The following is an 18,481-nucleotide window of genomic DNA, read 5'->3' on the forward strand; positions in this document are numbered from 1 at the left end:
GAGATTCTTGACCCATATAAAGCAATATCATCAAGATATATATATATATATATATATATATATATATATAAATTAAATGTCCATCTATAGAACATGCTATGCTAGATATGAGAGAGTTACTTCAAACCTTACATAATTTACGATTCTAATGATCTATTAATATCTGATATCTGGTGCGCCTTTTCAAAGATTTCTCTTCCCTCCAGTGTCTCAACTTAAGGATGGCAAACTCACAGTGAGTCAGAAATGGTCCTTGTGCCTCTGGTGAACTGCAGGTGTAAAGTGCTGGTCACTTGGCTGGGGAAGGCGATTCTCTTCATCTAAAATACCCAGTAGTCCAACTAATTTTGCTTCAATTAAATCTATTTCAAAAAATGAAAACAGTCAGGGTAAAAACAACAACACTTTAAAGATAACATGAAAATTTTCAAATTTCAAGGACTGGTTGGAAACAATGGAACAGATGATTCTGAAAGCATTCTATCAAAGACTATTGAGAGCAAATGCATCTTTATTTCAAATCTGGCCATTTGTTAGAAGGTCACATCGTACTTTTAATATGTGTTTTAGAAAATAACTCAATAAAGAAAATGAAAAATGTAATAACAGTGGAAACAAGGATAAGAGGGGAAGAAACAAGAAATTCTCCCTTTTCTAGATGACATCTACATTCAAAATTAAGTAAAAGTACAGAAGCTTTTGCATGAAGAGCTTTCAATACTAGTTTTAGAAACTGATTTTAATGTTTTCAAGCAAAACTTTTCAGGAATGGCACATTTTTATGCTCCTTTCCTTCATGCTGTTTGAATTTTCTGTCTGTCCAGAACAGCTATAAAATGCAATCAGCTTGAGTATATAAAGACTGTTGAATGGGACAGAGCTCCAAGACACAGACGATAAATTAAGATTCTAACTGCCTTGATCAGAACATAATATTCTTGGGTAATTAGCAGTGGTAAAGGAGGGACATGTTTTAATGAGAGTGTTCTGATATATGTAGAAGGAGGCAGAGGTGGGCTAGAAGATTCAGAAGGGGATGAATTCCACCCAGTCAAAGGCACAGAGGTAAGAAGGAGAGCATGTTAAGGATATTCTGAGTAGACCAGGGAACATGTGCAAGCTCCTAATATATATGATTATTTAATATAATTTATTATAAATATAAAGAGTACCCTCATCATTATTATTCTCTGTTGACCAAGCCTAGACATGAGTTATTGACCAGATTGTCAAAAGGGGTTTTCAGAACAAGGCTTGCACAACAGCTGATTTTAAAGATGGTGTAGAAAAAAAGGACAACTGAAAGCTGGCTGGGAGGTTAGATGGGAAGCTTTCTTTATTGATAAAAAAAAAAAAAAGACAAGAAAAACAGAAACCCTTCTGCTACAGAGTATTCTCGGGATGTGAGACACGGAATTTCTAAAGCCAACTTGCAACCTCTGACAATCTTCACCTGGAGCCTAGCCTGATTATGGACTTTGTCGTGTGAGACAATACATCCCTTTGTGCCTGAGCAACTGAGTCTCCTGCAAACTGGTTCACACTTTTAGGCTTTTTTAAGTAAAATCACAATAAATACAAGAGATTTTAGAAAAAGTTTCAACAAAGCTGAATCTGATGTCTTGATAGGAAAAAATAAATTGCAAGCAGTATTAAGAAAGTAAACTTCCAGGATAGGGTTCTAGTTCAGTGGTAGATCACTTGCCTAGTATGTGTGAGTCACTGGGTCCAATTCTCAGCACCTCATAGAAACAACTAAAATAAAGGTCCATCAAGAGGCTGGGGCTATAGTTCAGTGATAGAGCACTTGCCTAGTATATGTGAGGTGCTGGGTTTGATCCTTAATACCACATAAATATAAAGAAATAAAATAAAATCGTGCTATCCACCTACAATTACAAAAAAATAAATAAATAAAATTTTAAAAAGGTCCACTGACAAGTAAAAAAATAGATATTTTTTTAAAAGAAAACATCCCTCAGATACTAGTTTCAAGTCCCATGGCTACTAATGTAAATCACAGAATGCAGAAAAGTGACTAGCAAATGCACTTGCTATACTGTCACACATTTCCCAAAAATAGAATAAAAAATACATACCCATACAGTCCTGATTATCCACATAATGTACGTCATTAACACCTAAACCTTCTTTTTGATAGAGTTCTTGCTCCTAGAAATGAAATAATCATAAATACATAAACAGAGTGCAATATGAACTGTAGTTAATTTCTGTGTCATTTCTAATCATAACCTTTACTAATTAAAATGCAAAAGTTTAAACCAACTATTATAACCTTAAATGGTTTTCCAAAGACAGAACAATTTTCTGGAAGGGAGGGATGTACTCTACTACTGAGCTATATTCCAAACCCTTTTAATTTATTTTGAGGCAGGGTTTCTCTAAGCTTCAGAGACTGGCTTTGAACCTATGATTCTCTTGCCCCAGTCTCCTGAGCAACTGTGATCATAGGCATGCACCATAACACCCTGCTAAGACAAAATAAATTTTGAATATTTGCAGACAGACATTAAAGGTAATAACAATTAACTGGAAATGAATTATAATTACCTATACAGGAATACAATATATACAAGGTGGAAAAGAAACAAAATTAGGAAAAATAATATACAAATAAAAATTGAGTTCCTAGATATAAATTTAGTAACTTTTTGAAAAAAAATTAAAGGATTTTATTAGATGGGTATGTTATTCAATAAGTTTAAGTTTGTATGTTCTAACATTTTCTCATCAATGTTTAAATATTTTCATTCCTGAATTGTCCAAGAAATGCTGGAGGGCACTCTTCACTTGAACCCAATCTGAATTTGAAATTCACATTTATATTTAGAGGATTATTATAAAAGTAAACATAAATCAATACAGTGTCTCCTCATTATACAGTTCCTATTTCTACATAAAGCTTCTTGCTGGGTGGTGTGGAAGGAAGGATTAGTGTATATTAAATGAGAGTCAAGCACATAAAATTTCATGTGGTAATGGAAAAACTAATGCAGTTTGGTAAAACGTTTTCAGAACTATCTTACCTGATTCATCTGTGTGTTTATGGTCAAAATTGGTTTAACTACAACATATAACTAACTCATACAAAAGCTGGAATGTGTGGAATGAAATCCCACAGAGACAAAAAAGACAATAAAATTGTGGGAAAGGACAGATGGGATGGGAATAGGAAATAAAATACTGCATACTTCAGCCCAAATACAGTAGAGGACAGAACTTAGAAAATATAAGTGTTAATATAAAGAAACTAAAGGGTTGTGGGCCAGCAGCCAGGAAAGGAGGCTCAGGTCTGCAGAAGTTGCAAACATGCTCTGGGAATTGGTTTCTTCATCTGTAAAATAAAAAACTGGACTATATGACCTGTCGGTCCCTTTATCTTTTTTTCAGAAAAACATATCTCTAATAGTACAAAGGAAGGATTGCCAAGGGTTTTGGTAGAAAATATTATAGAATTCAGATTTAAAGGAAAAAAATAATGAACCTAATCACAACTCAACTATTCCAAAGCTGCTTTTATTTTTACTACACACTAAAGAATTATAAAGAAACTTTCCTAGCTATGGGTGGTATTCTGAGTGTCTCCTATGCCCACTGTTATTTGCTATAAGCAATGGAAAGAAGTTTCTTACTGGACCAGAGATGGTGGCCAACCAAAGGCAGGCTATTCACAGGCAACAGGCAGGCCACAAATTAACATGGAATGAAAAGTATTGTCCAGAGGCAAATGGATATATGGAATCTACTGACCCAGCACCTTTGCCACTCCCTACAGAGGGGGCAATAGAGCAAGCAGAAGCTTGGGGGAAAGGCCAAAAAAGGTCATGCTCAGAGATGAGAGAAAAAGGTTGTATAGCAGTGAAAGAATTAAAGACATAAATAATCAGAAAAGAGAGGGGAAAAACGCAAAATAAAACAAGCAGAACTTCTGAGGAAATACCTATTCATTTTTTACCAGTCCCTAAACTTTGGGTGAACCATAACATCTGTTGGGCTTCCCTGATTCCTGGACCCCTTTTCATTATACTCCAGCAACTGGGAAACTACAGCATGTCTCTCTTCCTTGAAATTTAAAATAGCTTAATTTGGATCTTAAATTATAAAAATGATTACCTCCTTCAGAATCCTTTTATTAAAAAATTGTTGAAGTTGTTCATTACAATTTTTGATTCAAAATTGTTATGTTAAAAGTACTCTGAAAATTAAGAGCCAGCCCAAAGAATCATCATCAATTCAAGTTCATATAAATTTATCCCATAAATTAAACATTATTGTATCAACAGATCAATTGAAAATTGGGCTTTAAAATATATTCAATTGTTTTATACTCCCAAAGTCTTCTTATTTTAAGACAAATTGTATTAGACACTATAATTGTCAATTAAAATACGTTGCTCTAATTGGACAAAAAATTGTTTGGCAGGTCGAATAAATTATATAGTAAAATAACAAAATGTAAGCCATTTGTAACATAATTTTTAAAAATGGGTATTTAAGAAATTCAGTGCCCAAAAATGATATAAAATAAGGTGATTTCTAAGACTTTTTTATCTATAAAATTACAGTTATCAAAAATACTATAAATATTGATTCACTTCTGAAATTATATTACATAATATCTAAGATCTATAGGGTTATAAAATTTTATGATTCTGTGTATGTGTGTATTATTCTAAAACTGGTATAGACTAGTGTGCAAAAAAATGTATAAAGATTGTGAAATCTTAAGTCAGTGATGGGGGTTATCTATCTTTGAACAAAAGGTAGTGTTTCATTATAAATTTTAAAATACTTATTATATCACATAAAAACAAAAGAAAGATTCTGAGCCTCTCAAAATGTAAATATTTATCTTCTGTAGGCAAAGGCATACAAATCACAAAGAGAAACAAACCAATCCCTCAAGCCAGAAGAAACATCTGATATCAATAAAGCCCAGTACAAAACCCATCAGATTTACTTCAAGATTTTAATAACACAGTCATTCAAAACACAGCAGTGTTCAGATCATATTCAGTAACCCATTTAATTTCTGGTTGAACTATTCCACAGTGATTCACAATAAGTTATTTTGTTATCTTATTCATTTGATGGAAAATAATCTGGAAATAATTATTTGTTGACAATTAACACTAGCAAGGAATTTTTACAGTCATGAGGTTAATCTATATCTTAGGTCAACATTTACTCAGCTCTACATGTTCAACCATGGTTTTAGTGACTTTATTATCTACATTAGTCACATTATCTGAATTAGTAGCACTGAAGAGTTTTCACCTTTGAGTTGTATTCATTTCAGCAGAGACATTTAAACTATGGTGGTTTTTTTAAAATATTTTGTTTTCACTTGTAGTTGGACACAATACCTTTATTTTATTTATTTATTTTTATATGGTGCTGAAGATCAAACCCAGTGCTTCACACATACTAGGTGAAAGTTCTACCACTGAGCCACAACCCCAGCCCCTAAACTTTGGTGGATTTAATCAACATGTTTTAATTTTGTCATTAAGACTTAAAGAATCTTCCCCTTTTTGTAAACTATCAACTTTCTGTACAAATCATATTATAAAACGCAAGTTTGAACATACAACTGAAAATATATCAAATGAAAAGTATTGCAGGAGAGAAAGGTTTTTTTTAAAAAAAAAAAAAAAAAAATATATATATATATATATATATATATATATATATATATATATTCTTATATGTTCAAAGAAATATCAAACAAAAATAAACTCACAAAAGAATTGTACTTACCAAAACCAGCAATATCTAGAACTCCAATAAAATAGAATGAAGTTTCAAAAGAAAAACACTGATTAACTCTCTTTACCACATGATCAAAAAGATGGCTATAGACAGTCTTTGCATTGTTTGCTTGCTCCACTTTCAAGGGGACCCTGCAAAAAAAGACTATACCAGTGAAAATTCCTTATGGGAACATATTGTGTAAAAAATGCCAAATACCCAAAGTTAAATGTACCTAAACATATTCACTGTGAATAACAAATAGTAACCAACGGTCATATGTGAATAGGCAGAGATAAACAGGGCTACAGAGAGAGCTGTAAAAACAGAACTAAAGGAACCGTCTAAAATTAGATTTAAAAATCTCCTACTGATTAAAAAAACTTCAGGCCCCTGACACAGGCTTGAAAAATCATTTTAACTTTAATTTACATTTCACTTTACGTGATGAGTATATAAAAATTACTCAGAGGAATAATCTTCCTTTTGACTTTCCTAAATGTGAAAGAAACTGTTTAATTCAGAATAACTTTGAAGTCTGGTAATTTATTTACCTTGTTCAAGAAATATATTTAGTTACTCCTTAAAATTTGAACTGTCCAACTCTACCATATAAGTGACTACATGATATAACAGTATTAGATGTTGCACATACAGATACATGGCCTATGTTCTTAAGAAATTACACTTTTTATATTCAATTAATTTTTTTATTAGCTACACATGACAGTACAATGATCTTGACAATTCATACATTTGAATCAGATTTGGTATCATTTCTCATTTTCCTGATTGTACAGGTTGCAGAATCACATTGGTCATACAGATATAGATATATAGAGATATATAGATATATAGATAATGTTATTTTATTCTGCTGCCCTTCCTATCCCCCCTTCCCCTCCCCTCCCCTCCTATCACTTCTCTCTACCCAATCTAATGTGACACACTCCTTTTTTTTCTCTCCTCACATCCTCATACATGTACTCTGTATCATGATGAGGGTCTCCTTCCATCTTCCGTGCAACTCCCCTTCTCCCTCCCTTTCCCTCCCACCTCTCTTCCCTATTTAGTGGTAATGTTTTTCTCATGCTCTTCCTCCCTATCCCATTTTGAGTCACTTTGCTGAATTCATTTAATAGCTCTAGAAGGTTAGATCATGTTATATTTTTTTTTATCTCAAGGTTTATGTGTCGTGTGTGTGTGTGTGTGTGTGTGTAGTAGAGATTGTACCCTGGGGCACTTAACCACTAAGCCACATCCCCAAAGCTTCTAATTTTTAAAAAATGTATTTAATTTTTTAATTTTTAAATATTTATTCATTTATTATTTTTATACAGAGTCCCACTGTTGTGTAAAGCCTAGCAATATTGCTGATTCTGGCCTCAAATATGCAATTCTCTTTCTTCATTTTCCTAAGCCTCTAGGATTATAGATGTGCTCCACCATGTGCACTGGTACTGATGCTTCTCTACAGATGTCTGCTGCAAGTTATTTACAAATCTGCCTTGGCAGTGATAAACTTTTTTGACAATTACTCTACCATTATATACTTAGTTTATTTCTATTCTCATTTTTTAAGAGCTTTTAAAATTTTTTAGATATACATGACATATTACAGGTATTCTGGCATATTATGTATACATTCAGCATAACTTATATTAATTAACATTGCATTTTTCTGGTTGTATATTATATGGTTATTCACTGTGGTGTGTTCACATATGAACATAGAAATAGTATGTCCAATTCATTTTACTGTCTGTCATAGTCCTATTACCCTCTATTTCTTTCATTTCCCTTGGTCTTATCCAATAAACTTCTATTCTTCCCCTTCCTCCTTCTTGTCTGTTAGAATTGGCATATCAGAGAGAATATTCAAACATTGCTTTTGGGAATTGTCTTATTTCCCTTATCATTATACTCTCCAGATCCATTCATTTACTGGCAAAGTCATTCTTTTTATGGCTTAGTAATATTCCATTATCTATTAAATACCATATTTTCTTCATTTATTTATCTGATGAGGTGACCTAGGTTGGTGCTCTAGCTTACATATTTTGAATAGAGCTACTATAAATATTGATGTGGCTGTACCACCAACAATATGCTGATTTTAAGTCCACTGGATTTATGGTGAAGAGTGAGATAATCGGGTCAAATTAGGCTTCCTTTTCAAATTATTTAAAGAATCTCCATATGGCTTTCCACAGGGCTTTCAACAATTTGCAGTCCCACCAGCATAGTATTATTTTAATTTTCCTCCATATCCTCACCAGAATTTATGTTTTTTTTAATTTTTATTTGTATTATTGATAATTACGCTTCTGACTGAAGTGAATTGGATTCTTAGTGTAGATTTAATTTGCATTCTCTAACTGCTAGAGATGATTATATATATATATATATATATATATATATATATATATTCTTCTTTAAAGTGTCTTGGCAGTAATTTGAATAACTTTAAGAGTAACACTGTAACCTTGTTATACATTTTATTGCTCATTAATATCTACTCCCTAACAGTACTCACTCTACTTAGTGATACATTCTCCTCATGATTTCTCAGGGTCACATTACTGTTCCATTAGGGCGAGTCACAACCTTTGTCTCCATTTTTCAGATAAGTCCAATCATTCTTCTTTGTCAGAACAGGAGAGACAAATTCCTTTTAACACATGTTCGGTTATAAGTGACCCTAGAAAGTGTGGAGCTGTACAGCTTGTGCTACCCTGCAAGTATCTCTGTTGTTTTTTGCACGATGCATAATCCATCTTCTTTCAGTCCTGGTAACAAGTTCTCCAGAATACCTACCTTTTCAGAGATGCCTTGGAGATCTCCAAGCACTAAATTTCAAAAACTTTGTGTTATTGTAGAATCTGCTCCCTCCCATGCTCTGGCATTCTCAAATACAGAAAACTTATTATTACATGAAGAATTCTTTTCATGTCCAATATATACTATTGGACTTTAGGCAAAAAACTTATGGAATTGGGGAATCTTAGGCACTTTCAGGTAACTGAAATCTACTGGGATATTTTTTCAACAAAATTTCTGCATGGGATAAAGGTAAAATATTCTTCTTTCAAGAAACACCCTCATCACCATGAATTTCAAGTTTTTCTTTCTACCCCAGGAGCTGTAGTGGGTTTTCATCTATTCACATTGTATAGCCTAGAGTGGGCTAATTCATTGCCTGTAGCTTCTCTAGTTTTATTTATGCATGGAAGTAAGTTTCTATTTCAATAATTAACAAAAACTCTTGGCAATTGAAATATTTTTTTAATTTAGGATTTTTGTGTTTAAAAAAAGCAGAATCAAAGGTGAATTTATTTGTTGAATTGAACTCTCTTGAAACACATTTTCTATTTTTTCATATATTTAGGATATCTAGTCTGACAAATAATTGACATGTAAGAAAAACTCTTTAGCATTCTGTATTGCCAAATATCCAGAGGACTTAAGGATTTGAAGATTTGGATCAAACCTTTAGGTAAACAGCCAAGAACTGCTGAGGTGCTTGCAGAAGGCAGAAGGAATACAGAATGAGTAATATAAGAAGGTAGTCACAAATGCCAACTTCATCTTCATGAGGCATTACAGAAACAAGTATTATAATTGCCATTGACATTTTTTTCCTATTCCATTAAGAATGTGTTTGGGCATAATTACACATACATTAAGAGGAAATTATATTTCTCTCCTTTATTCATCATGTAATGTAATATTGCCTGAATTAACATCATTAATGTTTTCTTTCTTTTTTTTTATTCTGGGGAAATAACTAATGCACTCAGTTGTAAAAAAAAAATACTTATGTTAGGCATAATTATGACCTTTTTTATTGTGTTTACTTGGAGTTTGAGTATGATTCCAAGAGTCATATTTAGATATCAAGTTGACAGGGGTAGACTTGTAATGGTCACAAGCACTGTGATACCTTTTTTTTTTGGGGGGGGGGGTTCAGCCTCTTGGACTGGGTAACTACTGGTTCATCTGCTCTAGAGGCTACAGATGACTATTGTGGACTATCCATCTCTGGTCATGTGAGCCAATCTAATAATCCCCAGTTGTATCATTATACTTTTTATTTATTCTGTTCCTCTAGAAAAACCTTGACTAATATACCTCTCAAAAATTTTGTGACAGGATTACACTAAGTTGCTGGAAAACCTTACTAATTTGCTGAGGATGGCTTTAACTATCAGATACTGCCCTCTCACCCTTCTGACTTTCTAGAATCATGGACTGGGTATTCCTGGAAAACTGGGGCTTTAATTGATCAGCCTGTCAGTTTTTCTTCTTCTCGGCAGATAGCAAAATGGAAAAGGTTACACACACACACACTCTAAATAAGTACAATAAAACCTTCATTGGAAATCAAGAAAAAATAAGCATTTTAAACCTAAAATCCTGCCATTTATAGCAAGACCGGTTCAATTTAACCTGTCCCATTGTAGTTGGCTTATCCATCACAAAAGAAAGAAAAGGACTGTCTCCTGTGAACAAGTTAAATTACAACAAGTCTTTTAATTAGATTGATACTTTTTTGAAGATTATGGAACATTCCTTAACTACAAAAACTCTACCAGCATATTCATTCAGATCACGAAATACATCTGAATGTTGAGAAGTGGACCCCAATCCCATGAGACTCCTTCAGGAAATATGCCCATGTTTCCCAAGATTTTGTCATCCTGCTTCCAATGTCTGGATTCAGACAATTGGGGAACAGGATACGAAACATCTCCACTATTATGGCCTATTTACCAGTTCTTTCTCATAAAAATCACATGAGTTCCTGTTTTTGTTGTTGTTGTTATTGTTTTTCTTTGTTTCTTGTTTTTTGTTTGTTTTTTGTTTTGTTTGTTTGTTTTTTCACATAAGGAGCATACAAATTTAAAATCTATGATCTTCAGTGACTGGATTGAAATTATGTGTGGAAAATATTTATTGGTGAGAAAGTTCAATTCTGAAAAACATCAGTCAAAGTTTGGGTGAAAGGAGTGGCCAGAAGTATTTCAGAGATGAAAATATTTCTCATGAAAGGAAAAAAAGTAGATTTTCTCTACATTGTTGTAAACTACTTTTCTTCACTACAGAAAATTCATTTAAGTTACAACAAAGAAATTTGTTGTTTTAGTTCCAGAGGCATTCATATATTTAATTTAAGAAAAGTACATCTTTACTTTTTAAGAATCACTACTTCTGAATATTTCTTGTTTTAAACTCTATGTTCATTCCCAATAATTTTAAATTAATAAATAATAGCTCCAGAATTAATAGATCAGTTGGAAAAAATTTACAGTTCTAGAAATTATCATGTATTAATGAACAAAGATTTCTATCATAATAGGACATGAGCTATAGTCACATAAGTGTGCCAGTGGTTGTTTCCAATATTACTCTGCCAAGCCATAAAAAAATGTATTTTTATTTGATTAAAATTTTAGATTTATTTTACAATGTTTATCTTTCTTGGCATTACTTGAATATTTTTTAAATCACAAAATTCAGTGAATGTATAGTAAAGAAATGATTAAGAAAAATTCTGATGTTAAATTCTAGTAAATTTCTCAATGGGTGTGCCTTAGTAAAGAAGAACTCTAAGCTAGTAGATCAGCTGGAAGAAGATTGAAATTTCAAAAATTGTCAGGAATCAAGATGCATTGTTCTCTGAAAGAATCTGTACATTGTCACCAAATTAATGGGCCTGAGGTTGTGTATGGTTATATTACTGAGGAAATTCATTAAAAATATTTTATTGTATTACAAATTTGTTTTCTGCTATTTTTATGCTTCTTCACATCTTTGAATGTATTTAAAAAGAGAGGTTTTTCACATTAAGATAATATCTATGTTATACTTAAGAGGAAGAGAATGTCACTCAGAAGATTTTGAAATAATTTTAAGAATGCAGTACCTGTAACTTTTATGTAAATACACACTACACATTTTATTTGAAGTTACTATTCAAAGTTAGACTATATCAGTAGAGAGTTGAAGAACAGAACATTTTAGGGATTTGAAACCATTTGTAAGATAAGATAGCATAATCCTGGGTATTCAACACTATTTTTTTAAAATCAATACTTTAAGAAAAACACAAGTAGATCAATTAATAATATTCATCTTAGAATCATTATATTGGATCTTTCCTGGTAACAAAATCTACTACAGAAAAGCAAAATGTAAATAATATGATGAACAGTTGGGGGGCACCATTGGTATGTTATGATGGATACCCAACGAATTACTCGAGGTCACTTGACTTTGGAAAATGAAGCCCACACAAAAGGTTTTCATCCAGAGGTTGCTTGTTAACCACTGTTTGATAATGGAGGAATTAGTTTTCTTTTGGAGATACCCTCACTATCTAATGAAAGAAAGCTGCTGTCAGACTTCAGATGCAACACTAAGGTTACAGTCTCCTGAGAGATGATCTAAAGCTCATCTCATATAACCTCATCTTGAAAACCTCAGCTCCAAATCTGAGTTGAAAAGGAAGGAGGCAAAGGAAATTCCTAGATAGGTGCTTTAGGAAAGCATTTTAGAGGCCAACTCTTAAAACATATCCAGGACACAGGTGTTTTTTCCCAATATAGTATAGACCTTCTTTGAATTTTTATAGAATTATTACTTAGTAAAAATGTTATAGTATTACTTTTATTTCATATTATTGTAATAATTTGTAACCTCAAAAATATTATCTTAAATGAATGCTTTTCCAGCATAAATATTCACAAGTAATAATAATTAAAATTTAGAGTTTTCAAGCTTTCCATTTTTTTTAATTTAAAACATTTAAAATACTCTTTTAGCAATTTGTAAGCTAATAGCATCATCTAATAAAATGTTCAAAAGTAATGCTTGATTCCAAGAAATATAATCTTAATATATATGTTTCAGGTATGTCTACTTAAAACACTCAGAGTAAAAACACTCACTCAATATTAATGAATATCCCTCCCAGACAAATTTAATTTTTGAATTTTTTGTGAGAAAAAAAATATAGAAAGTCAACTGGAATGTTTTATCTTAGGAAAAAAAATAAAACAAGGGTGTTAGGGCAGTAGATAAGAAAGAAATAACAAATAAAATGTAGGGAGGGAGGGAGGGTGAGAAGAAGGAAGGAAGGAAGGAAGGAAGGAAGGAAGGAAGGAAGGAAGGAAGAAAAAGGGAGAATTTATTACTAATGGATTTGCCTCTGTTGGGCATGAAGGCAGGGTAACACACCTTCTTTCTGAGTGAGCCATTTTCTCTTCATGGTTGTAAGTTCTACTTGTACAATTATCTATGAGTCATTAATTAGTCCCTAATTATAGTCCCTTACCCTATTCTTTCACCCACATTATATGTCCAGCAGATATATTGTCATTATGAACCACAATTGTGCTTGGAGATAATTTCTCAGATATGGTAGAGTTCAGTTTAAACACAAGAAGGTAGTGTGGAACTTTGGATGTGAGTCACCCAGGACTGACTTAATCTCTTTTCAGCTAACTTTGGCTGAGAAATATCAGGGAAGCTCATGAATGGCAATGGGCATGTTCACCTTTACTAAACACTATTGTAAAGACATTGTGTAACTTGAGCTGGTCAGAATTAATTCACAGAGTCTGTTTTTTGTAGAAAACATACATTTCCAACTTGCAGAAATTCACCACCTACAAGGGGAAGGGTCACGGTATTAGAAAAATTGAGAAAAAAATATGGATCCCTCAGTACTAGTATTCCTCTGATAAACAAGTCTATTTTTATAGTAATATCAGCCACAATTTATTTTTCTTTTAATATATATCAGCACACCTCTTTACATGGATTATCTTGATTTATTCTGAGCAGAGCTTTGTTGCAATAAGATCCAATTATTGTGTTGTAAATTATGTAGAGTTTTCCTGATCATGTATTCAAATATAAGGATAGAAAATGTTATGTCTGTTCCATAATTCCATTCTGTCACCTTCAGCTATAATTGCATAGAATTTAGTGTTTTCGAGGATATATTTATTATTGGTTTTGTTGAGGTTAAATTAGTTAAAATTTATGTAAATAATAAAAAATGCAGATAAAGGAACAAAATATCCACAAGGTATTTGCTTTAACATAAAATATTAGTCCTATCTTACATATGAAAAAATATTTTACGAAATATAAAACAATTGTTTTAAAATGAGTGACAAAGTTGCTTTAGAGCAGTTTCATCAGAAGCTGACCTTTTTTAAAATTTGGTTTGCATAACTTTTATTATTTGAGTGTCAGCACTTATCAGCTCTACATAACTGATTGTGCCATAGCCTTTGACCACAATCATGTGGTCACACAAAAGGATGGCATCAGTTGTCCACATCATACCTGTGAATAGTGAAATGATGGACTACATCATTTACACACAATACAGAATCTCAAAGCAGCTGATAAGCAGCAAAATTGTGCTAATGACCGTTTGTTCTAGGAAGATTCTTGGAGAAAACCTGGAGCTATAAAGAGACACAGATTGCTGTTTTTGTCCATGCAAGAGAATTATCGTGTATGCACTTGAAAAAACTATAAGGCTCACAAATGAGACATCTCTGAAAGCCATCAGGGAAAAAAGAGGCTTCTATATATATAACTTATGAGCAGAAATAAACAGTGGTCAGTGGGAAACAGATCGGGCTTGGTCGTTTTGGGTGAAGCCACAGTGTACAGAAGGAGGTTGCTAGAAATGGACATGATGAAAACCTATGAGAAGAGAAATTTCCATGGGATGGAATTTATGGATTTAAATTTGAAGTTGTCTAACCAGAAGCCACTGGAGCTGATGGTTATGGCTGGAAACACATTCAGGGCACAGATGGTACAGATGGCAAGTCCCCTCATGATATTTTTCAAGAAGTTAAAAATTTTGCCTCTAAAGTTACCTGGAATATCCTTTGTTCTTCAAATATGTTAAGATATTATATTAAAAGTCCCATGATGAAGAGCATGAAGATGTGTGTTAGAGCCAAGTGGGTGATGGGGAAGTCAGTAAGTCTGGGCTTGGGCCCACGTGGGCAGCTCAATGTGAAGGCAAAGCAGATCTGTGTTGGCTGAGATTCCAATTCCAGCTTGGGATAGAAGGCATTACTTATGCAATATAATTGAAAGGTTGGTTCATTTTCATGGGGATTCTGGAAACAAATACAGGAACATTTGATAGAAATAGCATTTTCATTGTCATGATTCCAGTCTATACCACTCTTTACAATCGCTAGAATCATCAATTACTAAAACAGCAAAAATCTTTCTAAATAAGACAGGGTCTTATTCTTCATGTTATTTTAAAGTTAAAAGCTGCTATGTGGCTCCATAGTTGATCACTGACCTGGCATGAATAAAGCCATTTTCCATACCAAGTACTTCAAGGAGGGCCAATGTTCCTCAGAGACAGCATTCAACAGAGTCAATAGTAGAGGCCCTGGGCAGGCTGGAGGTGATAAATTGGTAAAAATTTCAAAGGAAAAACTTCCTGTAGAGTTTGCAAGATACCACCTGAGCAGATAGGAGGTAGCAGTGCAGGTAAATGTTCTCAAGAGACAGAGGCCAGCATAATCTGGAGGAGAGCCCCTAGGCAAGCATTAAGTGACATGTTGGTGAATATTGCCAGGGGACAGCTTTCAGCTGATTCTGAATGACAGCACCTGTATGGTGACCACAGTTTCTAAAGTCAATCAGACATCTTCAGATGAATTTGATTTGCTCTAAAAAACGTGAATAGAGTAACCAAATTTTACTTGCGCCACCAGAGGATTTGACAAAAGACCAAGGTTATTTATGGACAAAGGCAGCTCACGAAATTTCACCCTTATAATTTTTTTTTTTTAGATTTAATAATGAAACATTCTACTACAGAGCAATCTGCAATAGTAATTAAGGCTTCTCTCAAAAATAAGTTGGAATTTTGAATTCTCAAACTGAAAATATGGATAATTCATTTCATTACTTCAATGGGAACATGGCAGACAGAGGAAAAGACAGAGAAACATGGATGTGAGGAGACAGGGAAACAGAGATGAGATAGACAGAAGCAGTCAGAGAGAAATAGGGACAAAAGGAGAGAGAAAAATGGGAGAAAGGAAGAACGGCAGAGCCCTTCTTGCTTGCTGGGTTCCCCTTACCTTCACTCCTCCTAGAACCTCCCACCCCTGCTCACTTGGTGTCCCCTGATCTGCACCTCTCTTAACACCACCAATCCCTGCTCACTGGGCCTCTCTTACCAGCTCCTCTCTTAGTTCACACTATCCTACTCAGTGGAACCGTCCCATATCCTTCACACCTTCTATTATTTCCTTCCCCTTCTCACTGGGACCCTCTTAACATGCACCCCTCCTAACACTGCCTTCTCTTGCTCACTGGTCCCCTGTCACTTGCAGACATTCTAAAACTACCCTACCCTGCTCACTGGGACCCTCCTCACCTGCACACCTCTTAGCACCACCCATCCCTGCTCACCTTCAGCATCTGGTAACACTGCACATCAATCACTTATGCAAATGTTTTCCACTTCAACATCCCCACACCTTGAGAATGCACATCTCAACTGCAGTTGATAAACTGCCAAATGCAAATGTGTTCCCCCCAAAAAATCACCCATGTTCCTTGAGCATGTACAATTTTACTGCAGTGATGAATGCATTGTGAAAATGCACCAAATCATCACCCATGCACCTTAAGCATGCACAGTTACCATCTGCCAATTATACCTCAATAAAGCTGATGGAGAATATCAAGATCACTTATATGTTGGTCCTGGTGACCTCAGTTTCAATCAGCTGTCCTTTGATAAATCCAGGATAGGAATGTACAGAAATTAAAGATGTGGTGAAGTTTCCATCTGGTATTTATTTAACATATTTCAGACATGGCACACCATCAAACAGTTGCTATCTGGGGTAAACAATTCTGTAACTGGCCCAGCAGGAGCAAATGAGTCAGCATCACAACTGGTATCACCCTTTTGGAAGATTCTATCTCAATTTGTCCTATTTTAGCATCATATCTTATTCCATCCCCTCTGAGCATGCATGGTGCCAAGAGATGTGAACACACACACATACATACACACACACTCATGGGCACATGCATTTGAACCAATGCACACAGAGTCATTTACATGAACATTCACATATACTCATGACCACATGCATATGAAAACATGCACAAAGTCATACAAACATGTTTACACACACTCATGAACACATACACACACAATCATGCACATGAACAACCATACACATTGATGAGTACATTCTCATGAACATTTCCACACAATCATATGCAAATTCAGTCATACACACTCATGAGCACATGCACTCTATCATACCCCAGCAGAGAGAGACCAACTGAGAAACACAGAACTCAGGACATGACATTTCATTCCACCTAGCTAATCTAGTTCAGCTTTGAAGATGTGTCCTTGAGGTGACCCTGGAAGTACCCCCACCTCCACACCTCCTTTCAATGTTTGCTTGAGGAAAGCTCAGAGCTGGCAGAGAACCTTCCATGCCCTAATCAAACCCTGATCACAGGCATGACCTCTCTCCTTGAAGCACTTAGTATAAGGCTTAGAGTTTAACACCTGTGGCTCTGGAAGGACTTAGACCTAAGAGCAACTCCTTTCAAATATAACCATCCAGAAATACAAGGCACCTGAAGTCTCTGCAGCCAAAGACCTAGACACAACCACTAGCACAACTGGCCTGGTCACATCTGCACCAACCATAGCTTTGTCATGCATATGAATGACTCCCAAATTTACACACTCCCACTCCTTTATTCTCCCATTTAAAAGCTCAAATAATCTCTGCACAAGTGGAAACAGAGCTCAGCTCTTTCCTCCACCATCATTAGTTACTGAATTAATTCTCTTCTCACCCCTTTGACTGATGTCTTGCTGTTTATCATTTACATCACTGAAAGTGGAAATTCAGGAGAGAAAAAAAGAGTGAGTTTGGGTTCTCATTAAGATTCTAGCACTTGACCAGGCCAAGCACTGCTCTAGCCCAGGGACAAAAAACATCAGAGACATAAAATGCCATGTCCTGCGTGGCCATGTGCAACTGAACAAAGCATCTCAACAGGTGACCCATGTACCCTAGGTTCAAAGGCCTGAAATAAATGGCACCCAGAAGCCTCTGGGAAATATAATCTTTAAGATACAATGACAACCAGAGTCTGGCCTAGTTTCAACACCATAGGTTTGAAGAAGAGAAGCTGAATGTCATGGTATTCAGTCAAGGTGAGATGATCCTGCAGCATAGAAGCAAATCACCTAGCAACCTCTGGGAGCTGTAGAAGCTTAACCACATCATCACTCTAGGAGATTTCAGGAAATTCAGTCTGTCTTACCTGAGTAACTCTCACATGATGGCCTCTGAGTTACAGAACCCTGGGGATTTGGGGTACTTCAACCTATCTTTCCTGTGCCGTCCTCTCTCAGAAGCTCTTGGGAGCTGCACACCACATGTCAACCAGGCACTCCTGCAGACTCTGTATTGCAGAGCCACCAACTGCTCATGCACCTATCACCACAGTGGACCCTGAGACTTGCCAGATGGCCCACACCACTGTGTGAAGCGTCACAATCAAGCCCCTATAGCAGCTGGCTTCTTTCTTAAAAATTTTAGTCACATAATCACATAATTGAAAAAACTTTTGAAAGTGGCCACAATGTTACTATCACATT

General features: G+C 34.7%; 1 long non-coding RNA gene across 1 annotated transcript; it reads right to left on the bottom strand.

Moving 5' to 3' along the window:
- Positions 1–307: 307 nt before the first annotated feature.
- Positions 308–4,203, bottom strand: LOC107160713. Its single transcript, XR_001505896.2, has 3 exons — positions 4,135–4,203; positions 2,100–2,172; positions 308–362 (listed from the first exon to the last, which is right to left on the bottom strand). It is a non-coding gene; the product is annotated as an uncharacterized LOC107160713 (long non-coding RNA).
- Positions 4,204–18,481: the final 14,278 nt, after the last annotated feature.

The sequence above is a fragment of the Marmota marmota genome, unplaced genomic scaffold, assembly GCF_001458135.2.
Source record: "Marmota marmota marmota unplaced genomic scaffold, marMar, whole genome shotgun sequence".
NCBI lineage: Eukaryota > Metazoa > Chordata > Mammalia > Rodentia > Sciuridae > Marmota > Marmota marmota.